The sequence below is a fragment of the Peromyscus leucopus genome, chromosome 3, assembly GCF_004664715.2.
Source record: "Peromyscus leucopus breed LL Stock chromosome 3, UCI_PerLeu_2.1, whole genome shotgun sequence".
NCBI classification, from domain to species: domain Eukaryota; kingdom Metazoa; phylum Chordata; class Mammalia; order Rodentia; family Cricetidae; genus Peromyscus; species Peromyscus leucopus.
In genome coordinates this window covers 118,313,955-118,335,526 of record NC_051065.1, presented here as the reverse complement: position 1 = coordinate 118,335,526, position 21,572 = coordinate 118,313,955, and positions in this window count along the sequence as shown.

Below are 21,572 nucleotides of genomic sequence, written 5' to 3'. Positions count from 1 at the left end.
CCTTTCTTATTTATGTCTTTCATTTCTTTCTCTCTGGAAAATCTTAAGGGATTTCTGTACTCCTGACAGCATCAAATCATCAATATAGACTCAGATAAGATTTAAAATATAATGTTTGTTTTCTAATTGATTTACATATGAAAATGTTTAGTGACATGTGCACAAAGCTTTCCCTTTTGAACTTGCACTCATTCTCTGATTCAACTGAGACAATAACAGTCTCTTCATTCAAATGATAAAATATATGATAAGCCAAATGTTCATCTGTAGGAAAAGGAGGTAAATGGAGACATTTGCTGATTAATGCAAAGAGATCAAGGAGTGATGAGATGCTTTCTTGGAGTAAGGTCCTAAAAGGACATTAAGCTTAGGCAGAACTGGAGCAAAAAAAAAAAAATGTGTTATGTGAATCCGAATATCACATGCAGAGTTCACACATGTATTCATTTACCCTTTCTTTCTTCTGAAGAACACATAACTTTTATTCTATAAATCTAGAATTGTGATAAAATGGATAAAAATAAAATAGAAAAGAGCATTTTGCAATCTGAATTTATTTATTTATTGAAATTTAACTACAGTTCATCAGAAAGGAGGAAAGTAGGTCCCAGGGAGAGGGAGTCATGGTGATGCCTCAGTTAGTAAATTACTGTCCTCAAAAGTGAAGAAAATGAGTGCAGGTCCCAGAACCCATCAAAACAGGCCAGTGTGGGGTCAGAAGCTTATAGCCCTGGGGATGCTGAGATGGGAGGTGGAAACAATTGTATTCCCAGAGCTGACTGGCTAGCTACTCTAACCTACATGGTGAAGTTGGAGTCCTTATCACAAACAAAAACTGGAAGTCACCTAAGGAACAACACCTGAAATTGTCCTCTGACCACCAGCTGTAAGTGTATACTTCTGCTTGTGTGCACTCCCACACATATGAGTGCACACACACACACACACACACACACACACACACACAGTATGGGCCTATATAGTAAATTTTGTCCAATGACTGTGAAAGAAGAAAAACGTATTGAACTAAAGAGTAAGAAAGGGAACACAGTAGTCTATAAATGTCTTAAGTAAAAAATTCTAAAAATTTCAAGGATGGAAATACATTTGTGTGCAGTAGGGTCAATTTTTATTTCCAACAATGCTAATTTGAAGTGATCTTTTTTCAATTTGACTTACCAGTTTAAACTATCACTTAGGTTATAAGACAACTGACTGTCAACTGTATTTTATAGATATGCTGGGCATGTCTTAGCTGTGCAGTCTACTGGATTCTTTTATCCTTAAGATTTATTGGGAATCAAATTTATACAGTTGCTTGGAAAAAGGGAAGCCTTGTCTCTCTCTACTGTCAAAATTTCAAATGTTAAACCATCTGTCTGGCAGTGACACTTAGGAATTAACATTTGGCAATCAGCAATGAAGGTGTGCATGGCAGGAAGCATTAATCTGAGAGATTTGTGTCTCAAATAACAAGGTGAAATGGGTAAGGAAAGCAAATAGGTTTGTAAATAGTAAACTCTTTAGAAAATAGATTTTGTTTCCAAACTTTATATATATATATATATAATTTAAATATATATATATATATATATACATATAGATAGATAGATAGATAGATAGAGATAGATAGATGTGAATGCATGTGTGTATATATCCAACTGGAAAGTTTCTGAGTGCATGTATGTATATACCAAGCTCTCTGACAAGATTGTATTGATATTATTTATTTAATGAAGTGTACCTTTCACTTTTCTTTGCTACCAACCTTACATTATGTAATGTAGTGTATTTTGACCCACTAACTTACTTGGAATTTCAGTTTATTCTGCACTGTTTTAATGGTTTTCCTTTAATAGTATCTTTTATGAAAGTTATGAGTGTTTTTACTAATGATTTACTTGACCTAGATGCGACAATATCTCTAAGGCAGGGCATACAGTGAGCTCATTTTGTATTTCTACCATGTAACATACTTCTCGGTAACTGCGTGATGCACTGATCTATGAGAATAGCAATGTCTGTCTTCAGGAGTCACTTTATTACTATGTTTCTTTAGCAGAATAATAGCAGTGGGTTTTCTCCTAAGCTGACGATCTATCCAGTCTCAGGTTATTGGCTATGGTAACAGTGTCAGGGATGAGACATAGCTCTAGGAGTAGGGCTGAAATCCAATTGTGAACAGTCCTTGGTTACTCCTATAGCATTTGTGCTGCTACTGCACCAGTGTATACTACACGTATGTCTTTGCTGGTGGTCGGAAGTTTTTGTAGCTGGGTGAAATTGATGGTTAGTTTTCTCCTCCAGCAGCATCCAAAATACTTTCTAGCACCATGAACACTAGTCAGTTGGGGTGAAGCTTCTAGCTGGATACCAGCTCAATTTCCTTTAACCAAACATTATAGTTTCTCTTTCCTCCAACAAGAAACAAAAGCTAAGATTCATACATGCTTTCATACGTCTGATGTTCTCCATTGGTGATGGAGTCATCTAATATTTGCTAAACACTCCTCTATAACAACTTATTCTGATAAATGTTGAACTAGCTTTAATAAAACTATTTGAGTGAATCCTTAACATTTCAAATCATATTTAGTTAAAAAAAAAGAATAGGTCGATGACATTGATATTTTATCAGTTTTAGCTAATGGTGTTTAAAAATGAAATGGTGTTATATTGAACCACTATTTGGTTTTAACTTGTCTAAATACCAGAAAAAATGTGCAAGCCAGCATTACAAGTTGAAACTGTAGCTTGAATGCCCTTTTACTCCTGCATAACACAATACCAAAAACATTTTATCTGCCAATATGTGATTTCTCTGGTGCCCTTTGACATTTTTTTGAGCATACATTCTCATGCATCATTAGGGGCTCCATGTTGAGTCAATAACACACTTCTTTGTTATTTTCAGATGTCTCCTAAAGCAAAAGGTTAATGATCAATAAAGTGCACTGGAATGATGCTTGCTGTTGCCATAGCTCATCTTTTTCTCTTTTCACTCACTCTCCACTTGTTCTTAATATTTCCTGAGCAGCTTTTGTTTTTCTATTTAATGAAGAGTAACTAATGTGGTATTTTCTCTTTATAAAGTAGCAGTATTTCTAATAGACCTCTATCCACAGGGACCAATGATGCTCAAGATGCCTTTCATCTGTCCTGTGACAGTGGTTAACCCACCATTTGACAATTGTATACCTTTAAAAATTAAAGGTCAGGCATAAAAATCCCTCATTTGCATGAGTTCATGTAGGTTATAAAATTAATATAAATGCTGTCTGGCTTAGGGAACTATGGCATTAGTAGTATTGAATGATAAGAAATGAACTAAAATAAGTCTCAGAAAATTATTCTTATTTGCAGAGGACATTATCCTATACTTAAAAGACCCCATAGAATCTACTAGAAAACTCTTAAATCTAATAAATAAATATAGTAAAGTCACAGGATATAAAAAATCAATATAAAAATAGTAGCCTTAATATTTGCTAACAATGTGCTCTCAGAGAAATAAATTAAGGAAAATATGTCATTTGCAATAGCCCCAAAAAGTAAATCCCTAGAATAAACTTAATCAAAGAAACAAAAGAACTCTATAATAAAAACTTTAAGATATTTAAAAAGGAAATCAGAGCCAAGGGATAGTAGTGCACACCTTTAGTCCTAGTACACAGGAGGCAGAGGCAGACAGATCTCTGTGAGTTTGAGGTGAGCTTGGTTTACAAAATGAGCTCCAGGACAGCCAAGGCTATACAGTGAAAACCTGTCTCAAAAAAGAAAGCAAAACAAAACAGAAAAAAAGAAAGTAAAGAAATAGGGAAAGGAAATAAAAGAAGACATTAGATGATAGAAAGGGCTTCTGTGTTCCTAGATTAGCTGAATTAAATATCTTGAAAATGGTTATACTACCAAAATTATATATATAAAATATTTGATGTAATGACCATCATCAAAATTCTAATGTTGTAATTCACAGATCTAGAAAACACAATACAAGAATTCACAAGGAACCACAGAAGACCAGGAACAGCTGAAAGAGCTCTAAGAAAGTATCACTGTAGACGAATTTCTAAACAGTCTTATTAAATAAGAAACACGGAGCCAAATACAGAGGTCATAGCCAAAGAGATCAGAGAACTAGGGAAGAGTCACGACTACCTTATCTAACCACCTCGCTGCAGTCACTTCCCCAAAGAGTTACTTCCCATCTAACTTGTGTCTTTATTGCCTTCCTGTTCTGCCTTCTCATAGCCTCTAAGCCCAGCCACATGACTTCCTCGTCACTGCCTGTCTATAGAGACCTCCTGGTCTCTATGGTTGGTACTAGGATTAAAGACTCAAGGGTCACCACCCTTGGCTGTGTCCTTGACCACACAGAGACTCTGCCTGCCATGTGACTGGATTAAGGGCATGGGCTACCACCACCTGACTTCTATTGCTGGCTTGCTAATGACCTCTGATCTCCAGGCAAACTTTATTTATTAACATACAAATAAAATCACATTTCAGCACAATTAAAATATCACCACAGATCCCCATACTTGGATACCTCAAATTAAGCTAAAGAACACTAGAGACAAAAGCTTCCTGGTACAGGCTCAAAGCAAACAGACCAATGGAGGTGTGTAGAGGACCTGTGTACAAACAAACAAAATACAAAGTTTTGGCCTCCTAATTTTTGTCAAAGGTGTTTTGAAGCCATGCAGTGGGAAAAAAAAGATTAGCCCATTTATAAAATATCCTTAGCAAGTCTGAATATCTACATGCAGAAGAATGAAATTAGATTAATATCTTTCATCTTGTACAAAAATCAATCTGAAATGGAGCAGAGACCTTAATTTAAAACTTGGACTGATGAAACCACTAGAAGGAAACTTCAAGAGCACTCTTCAAGACATTGAAGTGGTTAGGACCTTTCCTACCGGAATTTCAGTAGCACCGAAAGGAGTGGCAAGTATCAAAAAATAGGACCCTATGAAATTATAAGTCTCTGCACTGCAATAGATGCCATCAGGAGAGCAACTACCCCCGCCGAATGTGTGAAAATCTCTAACGTCTATGCTTCATATAGAATTTACAGAGAACTACAGAAACTACATACCAAAGCAATAAAATTGGTAGTTAACATGTGGGCTAATGAAATAAACAGACAGTTTTTAAAAGAAACACAAATAGGCAATAACCATTTTGTAAGTGTTCAACAGGGGACCAAAGTGATGGCTTAGAAGTTTAGAGCATTTGTTGCTCTTGTGGATTTGATTTCCAGCACCCACATGTTAGCTCACCACCATCTGTAACTCCAATTCCTGGTAATCCAGTTACTCTATTGACGATGATGGGCACCAGGAATGCAAGTTGTATGGAGACATACATGCAAGCAACACATCAGACACATAAAAAAAAAACTTTTAAAACATTGTGTTCAACATCCCTATATATCAGGACAGTTCAACACTGCTTTGAGAGAAAACCTCATCCCAGTCTGATGGCTGTCATCAAGAAATCTGATAACAAAAGGTGATGAGGATGTGGAAAAAGAGGAGTGCTTATTCACTAGTGGTAGGAGTTAAAATTAATACAGCCATTATGAAAACGTTTGGAGGCTCCTAAAAATTTTAAATATAGAGCTACCATACAACCCAGCTATTCCTCACCTGTGTATATAGGGGATGCCATATCCTACCATACAGCTATTTGCACATTCATGTTTATTTCTGCTCTATTTATTTATCAGGGAAATGGAAGAGACCTAAATGTCCATTAATAGATGAGTAAATAAATGAAAATCTCATTCAAAAATAAACTGGAATATTATATAGCACTAAAAATAAAATCATAAATGTGCAGTATAGTGGATGGATTTAGATGGAATGATATTTAGAGAGGCCACCCAAACTCTAAAGAACAAAGAATTTTTAAAAACCATGTGATCTTCCTCATGGGAAGATCTTAGCCTATAGTGTATGCATATATATATATATATATATATATATATATATGTAAACAGATGTAAGTATATATATAGTGAAACATTTAGAAAGGATACCAAGGAAGAGTAATATTAGATGCTGAGAAAGGATTGAATGCAAGCAAATGAATGCATGATTCATGAAAAAAATATGAAGCTAACTGTTTTTTTTTATTTTTAGTTTCAAGTCTATCACTATCATAGATTTTGCTTTTTTGTGATGAATAAGTCCACAAAATTGTAATTGATAACAGAAAAGTAAAACCCTAAGCTAAGCTCAGTAGCTTCAGAGAGATCACTCTATGTTATACAAATTCACTGCAATACATGGAGTCAATTAGAATAAAATTATTTAAAATAATGCTACAATTAAATTTAAAAATATATGCATCCTCGTGGTATTGAAAAGAAATGTTTTTAACCTATTATACTATAATCAATAGATATGTCTTTCTAAAGAAATGGTAAAAGAAAGACATTTTCAAGTTAAAAAACAAAACAAAAAAAAAAAACTATGGCCCTTTCACACAATTAGCCCACAATTTGTTTTATAAATAAAGTTTTGTGTGGTGACATTGTGCTCCCCAAAGTATTGTGCACCCTAATAAACTTATGTGGTGTCAGAGAACAGAACAGCCACTAGATATAGAGGTCAGAAAATGGTGGCACACATGCCTTTAATCCTAGCATTCCAGAGACAGAGATCAGTCTGGATCTCTGTGAGTTCAAGGCCACACTGGAAACAGCCAGGCATGGTAATCCGAGCCTTTAATCCCAGGAAGTGATGGCAGGAAACAGAAATGTATAAAAAGTGTGAAAACCAGGAATGAGGCTGGTTAAGTTTTTAGGCTTTTGAGCAGCACAGTTCAGCTGAGAAGCATCCAGTCTGAGGAAACAGGATCAGCTGAGGAATTGGCAAGTGAAGTGGCTGTGGCTTGTTCTGCTTCTCTGATCTTCCACAATTCACCCCAATACCCAGCTCCAGGTTTGTTTTTATTAATAAGAACTTTTAAGATTCTGCTACAGTTTTGTTGTAATACACCCAAGTCTACTTATGCACACATCCTCTATGTCTGTATGTATGCTCCAGTAATAGAACTAAATAGCTTTCATATGTCTAATATGTATTTTCTTGTTCTACAAAGGGAAAAAAGTAATTATTGGTTTAAATAAAACTCATTCTATTTCTCTTTTGAGAAAAAAGTACATATATACATGGTGATATATAGATCTTGTCAAAATCAATATTCTATAATTGGGAGACTACAAAAGTTTCACCTTACAGATCAAAACACAAACTAATGTCTTTTAAAATTTTACTGCTGAAGTTAAGTTGGTGGTTGAACATGCCTCAAACCTATGTACAATGTAAACATGTTTGTACTTGGAGAAAAAAGGATTTTTGTATAATGCTGGAATGTGCTACTATAGGCATGTGTTATATTCATATGTTTTTCTTTTAAACATGTGGGTTGTTGGCAAAGACTATGCCCTTCTTTACCCTGTTACAACCTATTGTAGAATCAATAATATTTAGTTCACTATATCAGGTAATTATTTTTGTGATTTTGTTATAATTCATTAAATAATGATGTCATGTTTACTGCGAAACACAAGGGCTCTCAGAGTCAGCATTTCCCTTGAGCTTCATTCTAGCCCAATATAAGGGACTCTGTCATTTATCCTGGACAGCAATGGTGCTTCCATGATATCAGTCTTGTGTGCACATACTGGCAAAGATACTCATGGCTAGTCACCCTGTCTCTGATGTTCAGGCCATGACTTAAAACAATTTAACAGGTTGCGTCTGTAATCCTCGGTTAAAAGAAGAAAAGAAAACACACACACACACAAAAGGAAGAAACAACCAAAAATAGGGATGTGAATATTTAAGTTTTAGAGCCATGCATGTTTTTTTTTTCATATGTTACATCGATCACAAATACCTCTGACCAAGACAGTGTGGTGCCTCCTGGTAGTCTGAGAGCACTGGGCTGGAATGAATTGATCAAGAATGCTGCACCTATGTCTGTGGACGAGGCACTGTATCATTTCTGTGCATTTGAAGAATCAGTAAAATTGATCTTTCTATACACTTCATTCATATATATATATATATATATATATATATATATACATATATGTGTGTGTATGTATATATGATCCTCCTTAGACACAGAGTACATGTTTTTTTTTTTTTTTCACTTGGTCGTAGCAAAAGGCTGAGAAGCAAGAGAGAACATTTTTTAGATTCACCGATTAATTCACAATTTTCACTTCCTTGCCATCCAGAAATACCTACTAAGCAGATCATTTGCTTTTTTTTCTTTGGTGTGACAGAGGACAGTTTTCATAAGATGATGTTGTGCATTGCTATTGATTGCATTCTAGTGTTGTCTAGCTATTTCTTCCAAAATGAAGCAGTCCCTCTGGGAAAAGGGCTCATAAGCCCCAATAAGTTCACAAAGTAACATGAATTTTCGAGCTCAGAAAGTTATAAAATCCACCAGGCCTCTCCCCAACATTATGAGATCAGTAAAGGATTGCTTGTGGAGAGGGGAGTCTCCTATGGAGCTGCCATCAGGCAAGCAGGGAGCTCTGAGGATGCAACTTTCCTGAGCCATCAACCATACTGGAGTAGGCCTTTTCATGATGCAGGTGCCTTTGAGTCACCCAGGCTTCTTTACGTATTGCAGATAAAGTAGATGACTCATCAACTATACTTCTATAGACTAATCTCTTTGTCTTTGTCCTATCTGGAGTGGATACATCTTTGTTCACATCTGCTAGAGGCAACGTCACACACCGTCTAGGAAAATGAGATTGCTAGTGCACAAGATAGACATTTAATATTGAAAGATACTGCCAATTGACACTTCTGAAGTGATTCTAACAAAGTATAACTGAAATACAGTATTGTGTCAGGAGAGTCACTTCCCAGTGTGGTTTTTATTGAGGCATGATATTATTATACACATTAATGTCCTTGTTAATTAATATTTCACAGCAGTAACCACAAGGCCTGCATCTTACTTCCGTCAAGATTTTAGCACATATGTCTTCTTGTCAGAACAAAAAATGTAGCTCATAAGTAAATACAGCTAATAGTCATTCAGAGACTGTCTGAGAGAAGTGTGAAGTGGGCCTTGTATAAGGAAGCTCCTCTGAACTGTCCTTCAGGGAACAAGGCTACCCTGACTTCAGATGCCTTGCCTTCACCCTTTACTTTTTTTTATATTTAATAGTATTGTAATATTTAATAGCAGTAAAGGATATAATATTACAGAGTAAAAATTTTAAAACAATAAAGTACTGGATTGCACCTCCCTGTGATCATGTGTGGCCACTGGAGAAGCAAAGCCTGACAAGGTAATTGAAGGTGCCAGGAGGATACCTGTATATGAGGGAACTCTTGGTAACATTCAGGAAGCTTAAACATCCATCCTCACACTCAAGAAGCATGCCAACCTGGCTCAGTGGCTTCTTTATGTAGTGCCAGGATACTGGGCATGTGGTGAGGAAACTGTAATGATTACCCTCCTTCACACACACAAGAAGAAAGGCACCCTCAGATTCAATCATTTGGGTTCTACTCCTTAACCGGGAATCCTTACATACTCCCACAGTCCCAAGAGTCCTTCAAATCCATCTCCCAGTAATATTTCCCTGAGATGAAGCTCTGTGATCTCCAGGAAGCAAAATAGAATCCAGCAGAATCTACAGGTTTATCCTTATGGTGAGGTCTGAAGTTGAATCTTCTCATGACATTAAATAGGTTCATCTTAGAATGAGGTACGGTTATGCTTTCAAAGAAAATGTGCACTTGGAACTGGTAGTAACTTTCAGCAGTCCAGTGATGGGTAGGGCATTGAGTTGTGGTTAATAGCCTGGGGCATGCTCAGGTGCATTGATTCACTCCTTCTGAACATGTCATCCAAATCCTGCAGCAGGACCACATATGGCTCCTGGGGCATTGCCATCAGCTCCTGATACATTTCTCTTAGTTGTTTGTTCTTTTGGACCATCATGGCTTCATTTATCCTGAGTTTCTCTAAAACACATTGGCCTTCATTTCTCATAGGCTTGATGTGTTGCACTTCCTCATCACAGAAAAGTGGGTGCAGTTTTGTATACTCTGACCTGATCATTTGTTCACACAGTGTCAGGTAGTGTCTATCTTTGAATTTGAGGTGTGTTTCTTGTATAAAGCAGAATGATGGGTTCTGCTTTCGTATCCATTCTGTTAGCCTGTGTCTTTTTATAGGTGAATTAAGTCCATTGATGTAGCTGGAGAGATTCTCTCCAGCTCCCACCAAGTCCTGCCAGTCCTGGAGCCCACTTATAAAATAAACACACAGACTCTTATATTATTTAAACTGCTCAGCCATTAACTCAGGCTTGCCATTGTCTAGCTCTTACTCTTATACTAAGCCCATTTCTGTTCATCTATAGTTGCCACTTGTTTAGTGGCTTTACCTGTTGCCCCTACAGGATGCTCCCTGAACGGCAGCTGGTGTCTCCTCCCCTCTGCCTTTCTCTCCTCTTGTTCTCTCCTCTCTGCTAGTCCCACCTATGCTTCCTGTCAGACTACTGGCCAATCAGTGTTTTATTTATACAGAGCGATATCCACAGCACATTGATATTAAGGGATATTAATGACTAGAGATCGTTCATTCCTGTTATTTTTTGGTAGTAGTGTATGTGCACTTCTCTTCTTTGGGCTTTATTGCTGTGGTGTTATATATTGCCTGTGTCTTTGAGGGTGTATCTGACTGCCTTAGGTTGGAATTTTCCTTCTAGTGCTTTCTGTAGGGCTGGGTTTGTGGATAAGTATTGTTTAAATCTGGCTTTGTCTTGGAATGTCTTGTTCACTCCATCTATGATGACTGAAAGTTTTGCTGGGTATATTAGTCTAGGCTGGCCTAGACTGGCATCCATGGTCTCTTAGTGTCTGCATTACATCTGTCCAGGTCCTTCTGGCTTTCAAAGTCTCCATTGAGAAATCAGGTGTTATTCTGATGGGTTTGCCTTTATAAGTCACTTGGCCTTTTTCCTTTGCTGCTCTTAATATTCTTTCTTTATTCTGTACATTTAGTTGTTTAGTTATTATGTAGCAAGAGGACTTTTTTTGGGGGGGGGGTCTAATCTGTTTGGTGTTCTATAGGCTTCTTGTATCTTCACAGGCATTTCCTTCTTTAAGTTGGGAAAGTTTTCTTCTATGATCTTGTTGAATATATTTTCTGTACCTTTGAGTTGGTATTCTTCTCCTTCCTCTATCCCTGTTATTTGTAGGTCTTTTCACGGTGTCCCAGATTTTTTGGACATTTTGTGTTATAATTTTTTTTGGCATTGGTATTTTCTTTGACTGATAAATCCATTTCCTCTATTGCATTTTCTACACCAGAGATCCTCTCTTCCATCTCTTGTATTCTGTTGATTATGCTTGCATCTGTGTTTCCTGTTTGCTTACTCAGATTTTCTATTTCCAGCATTCCCTCTGTTTGTGTTTTCTTCAGTTTTTCTATTTCCCTTTTAAGGTCTTGGGCTGTTTCCCTCATCTCTTTCACTGTTTTTTCATGGTTTTCTTTCAGGGAATTTATTGTTTTCTTCTGCTTTATTTGTCTTTTCCTCTAGTTTTTTTTATAGCATTCTTCCCATTTTTTGTTTGACTTTTTATGTTCTTTATTGATTTCCTCCACTTTTTTGTTTGTCTTTTCCATTTCATTTTTTATTTCTTCTTTAAAAGCCTCTAGCATCTTCATGATGTTGTTCTTAAGGTTGCTTTCTTCTGCTTCTTATATTTTGTAATGTTCAGGTCTAGCTGTTGGAGGAGAGCTAGATTCTGGTGATGCTGTATTGCTCTTTATTTTGTTGTATGTACTTCTGCCTTGACATCTGCCCATTTCCTCGTGGATTCCTTCTTGGTCTTATCAGTGCTCTTGGTCCAGACTGGGCAGACAGATTTAGCATTTCAGGAAGCCTCTCTTGGTCCAATGAGAGGTGGCAGATTCTGCTACTCAGAAAGCCACTCTTGGTCTATTCAGGGGTGGCAGATTCCCTGTCTCCTAAGTTTATTCTTGGTCCAATGATAGCTCTTTGTCCAATGAGAGTGCTCTCTTTCTCTGGGCCAGGTGGGAGCTCTCTGGGCTAGATGGGAGCTCCCTGGGCCTGATGAGAGTTCTCTGGGCCAGGTGGGAGCTCTCTGGACCAGATGGGAGCTCTCTGGGCCAGATGAGAGCTCTCTGGGCCAGATGGGAGCTCTGGGACAGATGGGAGCTGGGGGCTGGTCACCAGGTCTCAGGAAGTGGCAGGGATCTCGGAAGAAATGGGTTTGGGGGCAGGGCATGTAGATTGCAGGATGTGCCGGGAGGTCTTGGGGAAGGGGAACCTTCCTGTGGGGGCACTGCCTGATGGCCAGAAACTGGGGCCAAGTTGGGCAGGTCTTCCCTGGGAACGGCTGGTGCCCAGGAATGGGACCTAGGATTTTTTTTTTTTAATAATTTTGATCTACTCCTTTTGGAAGGAAACAGAGTAGAGGCCTGGTCTCTCCATTGCCCTCTACTCAAGTGAGGATACTGATACTGTCTGTCTTGTTCACTGACATATTGTAAACACAGCAGCAGCTGCTTGTGGTGGGAGAGTGAAACCAGTGTAGTGCTTTACTCTGTATGTGTAAATATTCAATAGCGTAAACAACACTGCCATTCAAGTATAGATCTTGGACATCAACACATGGCAGATGTGATAAATACAGAATTGTCTGAAGAAGGCTCCTCCAATTTTTAGCCATACACCAAGCTAAGTTTTAAAAGAGAATGTTTTATTTTAAAAATAACCTCAGATGTTTCTGAATTTAGTCATGACAGTACCTAGAACCCAACATTGCAAACAACTATAGCGACAGACACATTCCAGTTGGCATTTTAGGGAGCTTGAACTTATAGCCTCAACTTTGTGGTTACTAAGTGGATAATAGATGACTAAGCTACCGATACACAGCAAATAAATTAGTCTCCTGATCTTTAATTTTTATTCGTTGGTTTAAAAATAACAATGTTGTTTCAAACATTCGTTTACTCAATAGAATTTGAGTGGGGAAGAGATGTATATTAAAGTAGTATAGCCACAGTAAGGTTTTCAAGCTTTAACACCTGGAGATTCCTAGGATTTTGGGAAATAGAGTTAGTGTATGGGGCAGGGCACCTCATGCCATGGCCTGGAGGAGACTGGGGTGCCTGTTGTATTAGCAAGAGCAACACCAAAGCATAAAATTACCTTTATTGCTTTGGATCTTGGGATTTTGTTCTGCCCAAGCATCTTTTCCTTATTTTTCTAATTAGTAAAACACTGTTGAGCTTAGAGAAATATTTTGATTCCAAATTTTAAAAAAAAAGCCTTTGTTTAAGACATTAAGTGATATTCAAACTTGTTCATCCCAGATGCTTTTATGATCTATAGAAATACCGTTCTTTTCTCAGAAGGGAAAAATAAACTGAAGTCAATTAATTTTGTAGAACATTTCCAAGGTGTGAGGATCTGTTCCAATCTATTGAGAGCAGAACTAGCTGTTGGAGGAATTGACAGGAGCTATAGAGGTGCTGTTAGCTGTTTGTTGTAATACTTTAAAACTACAAATCCACAACATAGTTAACTCATTCGGTGCTTACTTTATTTCCTATATAACTGACTGAGCATTAACACTCTTAGATGCTAATAAGCACAATATTTTCAAAATATATTTCGTAGGATTATTTAATATATAAATTCTTATCATAGAAAGGCCCCTTTGACTAAGTTCAACATTTACACAAAACTCAGAGTTAAGCATTTAGCCATGTACCAGGCATCCAGTTTAAAACAGGACTTAGCCAAACTAGAGGAAATTTCTTCCTTTCTTTCTTCCTTCTTTTTTTTTTTTTTTTTTTTTTTGGCAAGGGCTGTATAAAGAATATTTGATTAGATAGTTATTAAAATCCTACCTTTTCGGGCTAAACATGAAGAAGTAGAAATAAGCTATGAGGTTACTCTGTTACACTGCAGTGAGTCTCCTTTGTGCATTAAAAGGTTACATATAACCCTGAAAGGAGAAGCTGTTCTACTTGCTGAGCTAGAAAAGGCAAATCATTGAATCCCATGTATGCCTGTCAAGTACCTGCAATAATCTCGAGTGCCGTATTAAATAGCAAATGCTTTAATTAACCGATGTTAATTCTTCCAAGTGGCAATAGCGAGTTTTAATGTAATAAGCATCACCAACTTTAGCTCAATTTACAAGACAAAATAACACTGGAGTTACTTATAAACAGGAGTTTCTGCTATGAAGCCAGCCCTGATATTAAATCGTATATTCAGCAGTCTGGTGGTTGCAAATTAGATTTTAGTCCTGAAACTTCCTCTTTATTTTGACTTAATCTTTACTTCCATGTATCACTCCTGTCTACTAGTAAGGAATTATAAGAAACACAAAATTTTCCCTTGGGGCATTATTAACGTTTTGTAACTGAGGTCCAGAGAGATGATGTGACTTGCCAAGTTTGTAGCATTTTTATCATGCAAGAAAAGCACTGAATGTAATTCTCCACATGGTCATTCTCAGGAAAACCCAAGTGTGCCAGCTAGACTTTATGCCAGTTTAACATCAGAAAGCAGGGATGTCAATGGAGAAAACATCTCCATGTTATCAGACCGGAGACAAGCCTGTACATCATTTGCATGATTGGTGAATGATGTAGGAATGTCCAGGGGTGGGGCCACCCCTGGTCTGGTGGTTCTGGGTTGGATGGGAAAGCACACTGAGAAAGCCATGAGCAGCAAGCCACCGTTATGCAGCACTTGATCTCTGCTTCAGTTTCTGGCTCCAGATTCCTGCCCTGTTTGTGGTCCTGCCCTGACTTCCTTCAGTAATAGACTGTGATATGGAAGCAGTAAGCAAAATAAACCCTTTCTTCCCCAACTTGCTTTTGGTCATGGTATTTCATGGAAGCAATAGAATGACTAAGACACCAAGGACTCACCGTGATAACAGAATAAGAGAACAGTGGAAACAGTCATAGGGACACTCAACTTTACCCTGAGTGACTTAGATCCCTATGACCATTTCCCACATGAATTCCTCCATTTCCTTCCTAGTTGCTCACACCTCACACTATGTAGCCCTCTAACTCTCTGTTTAACCCTGACAGTAATGCTTGGCTGCCCTTTGCCCTCTTCCCCCTAACCACTCATAAAGTCACCCTTATCATCCTTTTCCAGTCACCACAGTGACCGTCATCACACTGACCCCCACATCAAGACATCTACCCATTTTGCTCCCAGCTGATGTCTTCAGCTTGATTTCCTTATAATGAGAAGAGCCACAACTTACTAAGTTCAATCACAAAAATCTTGTGGCCAGTCAGTGAATCTTGAAGCAAACTTTTATAACCTTTATATAACAGATTCTCAAATAGACTATTTCTCCTCTTCTTGGTCTTCCAGGTCCTGTCCAAACCCTACAGCCTCCTTTGTCTCTGAGGAAACAACTGTGGTACAGATGTTAGAAAGAAATGGGTAGTAGATGAGTACATTAATTCACTTACACACACCAACATATCACTCCAAAACAATTCTACATTTTTGCAAAGCAGTTTTCACTTCAGTGATGTTAATCAGATGATGCCTTATGAGATGAGGCTACTGTTCAGGACAGCATGGTTCGTTGACAGGAACTGACATTGACACTGGTGGGCTGATTTATTTCAAGTGCTTTCTCCTTAAGAATTTCTACTTGTCAAATTTCCAGAAATATAGACATGTATAAATAAGAATATGTCTTCAAAAGAAACAAGTATGTAAATGCCTACAGAGTCTTAAACCTTGGCTGGAGTATATCGTGTCGGTGGTATAAAGAGACATTTAGAGGATTTCAGCATGCTGGGCTTGGTACTGAAGGATCATGACTATGGCAAACACTAAAGAGGAGAGAACATTCCATAAGAAAGTTTAGTAATTGTGGGTTTGACAAAACGGGCAATGCCTGGTATGTTTCTGGTGTTTTGTTTTGATTTTTTGACTGGTCTTATTTATTTATTTATTATTGGTTAGGAAAAGTATCTAATCATCCTTAGCATGTCCACATGTTAAATATCATCTTCCTCTCCCTACTTCCAAGAACAGCATTTTAAACTTGGCTATATTTCTGTGAAATTTTCATTTATAGCTAAGGCTGTTCAGCTCTGATATTGGAACTGTTAATATCCAGGTTTCCCCTGAATTACATATGTCATCTTCTGGGTGGAAGAGAAACTTTATGCAAGTCCACTTCATTACACTACACCATGTGAAATTTCTAGTATAATTCTTTTTTTAATACTCAAAATCATTATGGAAAAGAAGTGCATTAAAACAATACACACAATGAATGAGGAGTGTGGTTTTCAAGTTTTAGCTCTGTACTCTTCTGGCTTGCAAATATGTTAGGCTGTTAATCAATTTCACTCACATACAAAGAGAGTCTATTTGAATATTTCTTGATTATTTTTGGAAACATAACTCCGGTGCTTTAATATAAAAATTCTCAGCAGTGTTGCTGTATTTTATTTTGGCTCAAAAAGGGGGAGAAGATGGAGATTTTCACATTCTCATATAAATACGATGAAAAATAGTGCCTGGGATTTATTAGAATGGCATAGGTGATGCCTTTTTCTAAATAATTTACAGTTGGAAAACGAACTGAATGTCTTGGGGACTGGTGATTTTCAAAGACGAGTATTTCAGTGCAGTGCAGGCTGCTGCTCACTGGGTTGTTGTATTTCTCAGCTGTTGCCTTCAGTCTGAGAAAATGTTTCTGCAGTCTTAAGAGACTAAGCTTTGTGCATCCTGGGCATAAAGTTCATGCACTAACGCTTTTTGAAGACGACCTTTTCCATTCTGTTTCTTAACTTAGATCCTTTGTTTCACAAGGGTAAACAATTCCAAGAATTTCATGATATCTTATACAGGAATGATTCTGAAAGAGTTCCTTCCTTTTAAAGTGAAGAGCTGAAGGGGGTATATACCTTCCAGTGCTCAAGTCTCATCAGTGCTGCTTAACAGCTGGATGACCATGATTATCTGGTGTTAGCATAAATTTCTTTTCACCTTTACCAGTTACAACAAATACACAAACATATGTTGTATGTATATATTATACAATTATTTATTTATTGATTGATCGATTGATTGGTTTTTCGAGACATGGTTTCTCTGTGTAGCTTTGCACCTTTCCTGGAACTCACTCTGTCGCCCAGGCTGGCCTTGAACTCAGAGATATGCTTGCCTCTGCCTCCAGAGTGCTGGGACTATACATTTATTTTCAATGCAAAGTATTAATTATATACTTACAATATGAAAGTAGGTGGATATGTGTGTAGCTCCCACCTCTTAAAGTGGTTGAGAGTAAGCTACAGTGCACCGCAAAGAATATGTTATCATGGACAAAATGCATCTTGTAAGTTCCCAGTAAAATGTAGTGCTTTTTTAGAGTGATAGGGCAACATGAATTCCTTCAGTCGGGACAGAGAGATAAGCAACATTATCTTCCACATTAGAGAGCATGCTTTATAAAATGGTAGCCTCTTTAGTAATGCACCTTAAGATGTTCTTTCCCAAATGGATGTTTGCTCTAATCACTCTGTTCCCCTTTAGCTGATGGAGATTATCTCTCTCAAGTTAGTATGTACAAGGAAACCACAAGGTGTGTACAAATATGAAAAATGCAGTGATTTTCTTAGCATGAAATGGATTCCTCTTAGTTCCTGGTTGCAGTCTAAGCATTTTAGTTATAGCTTCAAACTGCCATGAAATGTCACTTTGTAGAAGGGGCTCACAATTCAGCTGATAACATCATTGTCCAGGTAAGCTGATCAGAACATAGCACTATTACCATGTTGACTGCTGCTATAATCACATACAATTTTACAGGGCTGGACTATAGAAATAATTAACAAGGGTGCCAAGTAATTAGAGTAAAAACCAAAATACATAAAGAAGTCTCCAAAACAACACTGAGCTAGTATTTGTTTTGGTTATTGATCCATTCCTGCTTACTCTAGCCATCTGTCTGTCATCTAAATCTAGTTAGAGTTAAGTGGAAATCCATTCTGCCTATTCCTTCCTCTTTCTAGACAAAGACCAGGACAACCAGAAGACTAAGGCTATTATAGCTGTACTCAAGGATTAGAACCAGAGAATCCTTTTAGAAAAGGCAACTGCAGACTTGCCTGCAAAGCTCAGCCTTTCTTTTCTGGAAGATTCATCATGTCTTTGGTTCTATCCCCATGCATTTGATATAAAGACTACTCTAACCACTGTGCAGTATTTCCTCTGTAGACAGCATTGCCCAATGTGGTTATAAATCAAGTCAATTTTTCTGAACTTTAGCAGAGACCTGAATATTTCTGATGTCTGCCTTGGGATGAAACATGAACATCTCATAATTACAAAAAAAAATGCTTTCTTTGTCCTGGGAGTACATGAGGCCATCATTCACACTTCTGATCCATCTCCTTCAGTCTCCTGTAGTCACTTTACCACTTCACACCACATTATCTTGATCTGAATAATATTAATTCTGCTCCCAATGTTTCCACATTTAGTTTCATTGTGGTAAGATAATCTACCACATATCTGGCCTGTAATCCTTCATTGCTTTGCTTTCTCCTGACTTCTCTGAAGTTCACCCTCCACACCTTGGCCAATGAAAATATTTTAAAAAATCGCGTTTGCCTGTGCCATATCTAGATTGCCACTCTTCAGATGGCTTTCTTTGTCCTTAAGATGGAGCCCAGTGATTCAAGGTCGTGAATATTGCAGCTTCTAAATCTCTCATTTTCTGATCCATATACTTTGCAGCATATAACCCAGCCTCCTCACACTCAAAAATGTAATTGCCAGTCTTCCTTTATATATTTGTTGTTGTTTCTTGTCTGTGTAATTCACAAGCTCATTTGTGACCCTGTCTCATACCCTCTTTTACACAGCTACATTTTCCTCTCAAATTGTCTGTGCCATAGGAGATCAATGGCCTTATGTTCACCTGGAGCCCTGATTACTAACCAGTGCCTAGAATAAGTGCTTAATTGAGGAAATAAATGAGAGAGAAAGGAAAGACCAGGTGGTAGGGATTTTTACATCATTAGTTTCAAATGTAAGGAGATTTGATGATATATATCATTTGTTTCTCTAAGGACCAGAGAAGAAAAAGTGATTAAATCTGAATTCTAGTAATTAACATATAAAGAACCTAGCTAAGAGGGACATGAGAAAAATCTGTCAAAGATTTGAGTAATATGTTCCCTTGGATATCTGTATTAGTGCTGCCTTCTGACATCTCAGAATCCAATAATGATATAAAAATACATGGAGATGATAGTGATGGCAAATGCTTGTACATTAATTACTATGGCACATATGTCTTATAGAACATGTTATAAAATACCAGTAATATTCTCACCTAGCTGAGTGTTCAGTAATACTGCTTCTCAAATCCTCAGTTGGTGATACCACTTTTGGCTTAGCAGAGGCAGTCTAGAACCAGGACATTCCCTCTTACCAGGGGTGCTTTTTCGGGGTGAATCCTTTGGTCTCAGTGAAGCAGGCTTGCTAAATGTGGTACTCAGGGATTTACAGCATGTGGAAGTATGTCCATGATCCAAAGTTGCATATGAACAAGCTTGCCCAATCTTTTCTTTAATCAAAACAAATCCTCAGCAAAGTATGGTGATACATACCTGTAATCCCAGCACTTTGATACATACCTGTAATCCCAGCATTTACGAGGCTCAAGGATTGTGAATTTGAGTTTGAGGCCGGCTTGGAGTAAATAGCTGATCTTATCTCAAAAGCAAACAAAAAGCTCAAACAAAATGTGATCATTTGGGGGCTATAGATAACTTCAGTAGTTAAGAACACTTAATGCATTTGCAGAGGACGCAGTTTTGGTTCCTGTACCCATACCAAGTGGCTGACAACTTCCAGTAACTCCATATCTAGATGATCAGGCATCTTCTTCTGACTCCCCTGAGCACTTGCACACTTGGGAGGCTCATAAACTCATGCAGGTATACACATACACAATAGATAGATGATAGATAGATAGATAGATAGATAGATAGATAGATAGATAGATAGATAGATGTTTTAAATGATCATTTTATTAAAAAGAAAAAGGAATCTTTCTTTTATCTCCCTATTTGCTTTCCTCTAAGACAGGCTCTAACCCATTTCAGAGTAAGTCAAGATTGTTATTCCTATTGTGGTATTCCGTCAAAAGCCCAAGGCTGAGGCCAATCAAAGAGTCTGAAGGTTCATATTATGCCATGTATCAACTCAATATTGTATTTCTTTGACTGGTGGGCTGATGAAAGTAAGGTATGTTGGGATGGAGTAAAGGTACTAGTCTTATAAATAAGTGTTTAACAGCATGGACAGAAGTGTCTGTTTGAACAACTTTAACAGTTCCTTGAAGACATAGTTCTTTTAACTGTTAACTGTCTAACAAATTGTTTCAGAAAAACTACCACTATTGTCCATTTAGGAAAATTTTCATTGATTTTTTCTTTGCATTATATTTTGAAGTTTTAGTTACCATTTGCTAATGATATAAAACGGGCTTTATCCTTCATATCAATGATTTTCAAATAATACTAACACTGTGTACTTTCAGTTTCTATGTTGAAACTATTGGGATGGGTCCAGTCCTCTTTTAAGGACTGTTTAACAATAATCCTGATGGATTGAAATCGCTGCATTAAACCATCTGTCACCTATATATGGATCAGCATACACTCACTTTTGATAATTTTGTGAATTGACTTTGAACCTGGGCTAAAGCATGTAGGTGTTTATGAGTAGCAGAGCTACTGTATAACTAGACAGCTTGGTCTCTTAGCCAGGTGACTTACTTCTGAGCTTTCCACTCCCAGCAGCTCCCAGCAGGCAATTTAAATCCAAGTCTCAAGGAAAATTATAAGTGAGTATGTGTCATGGGCATTTATAGTCACTAATTGTCAAAATCATAAAATATAAGCTTATGAATGTTAGCAGTTTGCTGTGTTCATTATAAACTGTTCAGTTGGAGATTCAGAAACAGGTTTTAAAGGCTCAATAATTAACAGGACTTGTGATTACATTCATACTGAATTTTTATAAAGAAAGTCAATCTATACAACTGTTTAAAGATTCCTTAGATGTCAGAGATTATTTTGTCTAGGGAAAAGCAGATCAGTAAGCAAAATAAATCATGGCCATTATGTTTTTGAAATACTCACTTGATAAATTACATACAGAAAGAATGAGATAAGATCCAATTGCCTTTCAAAGGAAAAATACAGATAGTTTTGCATGTCACTTTTTAGAAATTAATCTTTTTTTGATAATGTCATGTACTAATGCAGCTCTGATTACTCTCTCCATATGCTCATTTCTCCATCAGGTTCCCTTCCTCTCTACCAGACCTTTACCCACATTCATGATTTTGGCTTTGTGACTCATTTAGTTTAATTAAACTAAAATATGTAGTTTCTAAAAATTAAGATCAAGTCATGCATATGGCTGGTATTTGAAAAAAAAGTCAATGAAATAATTC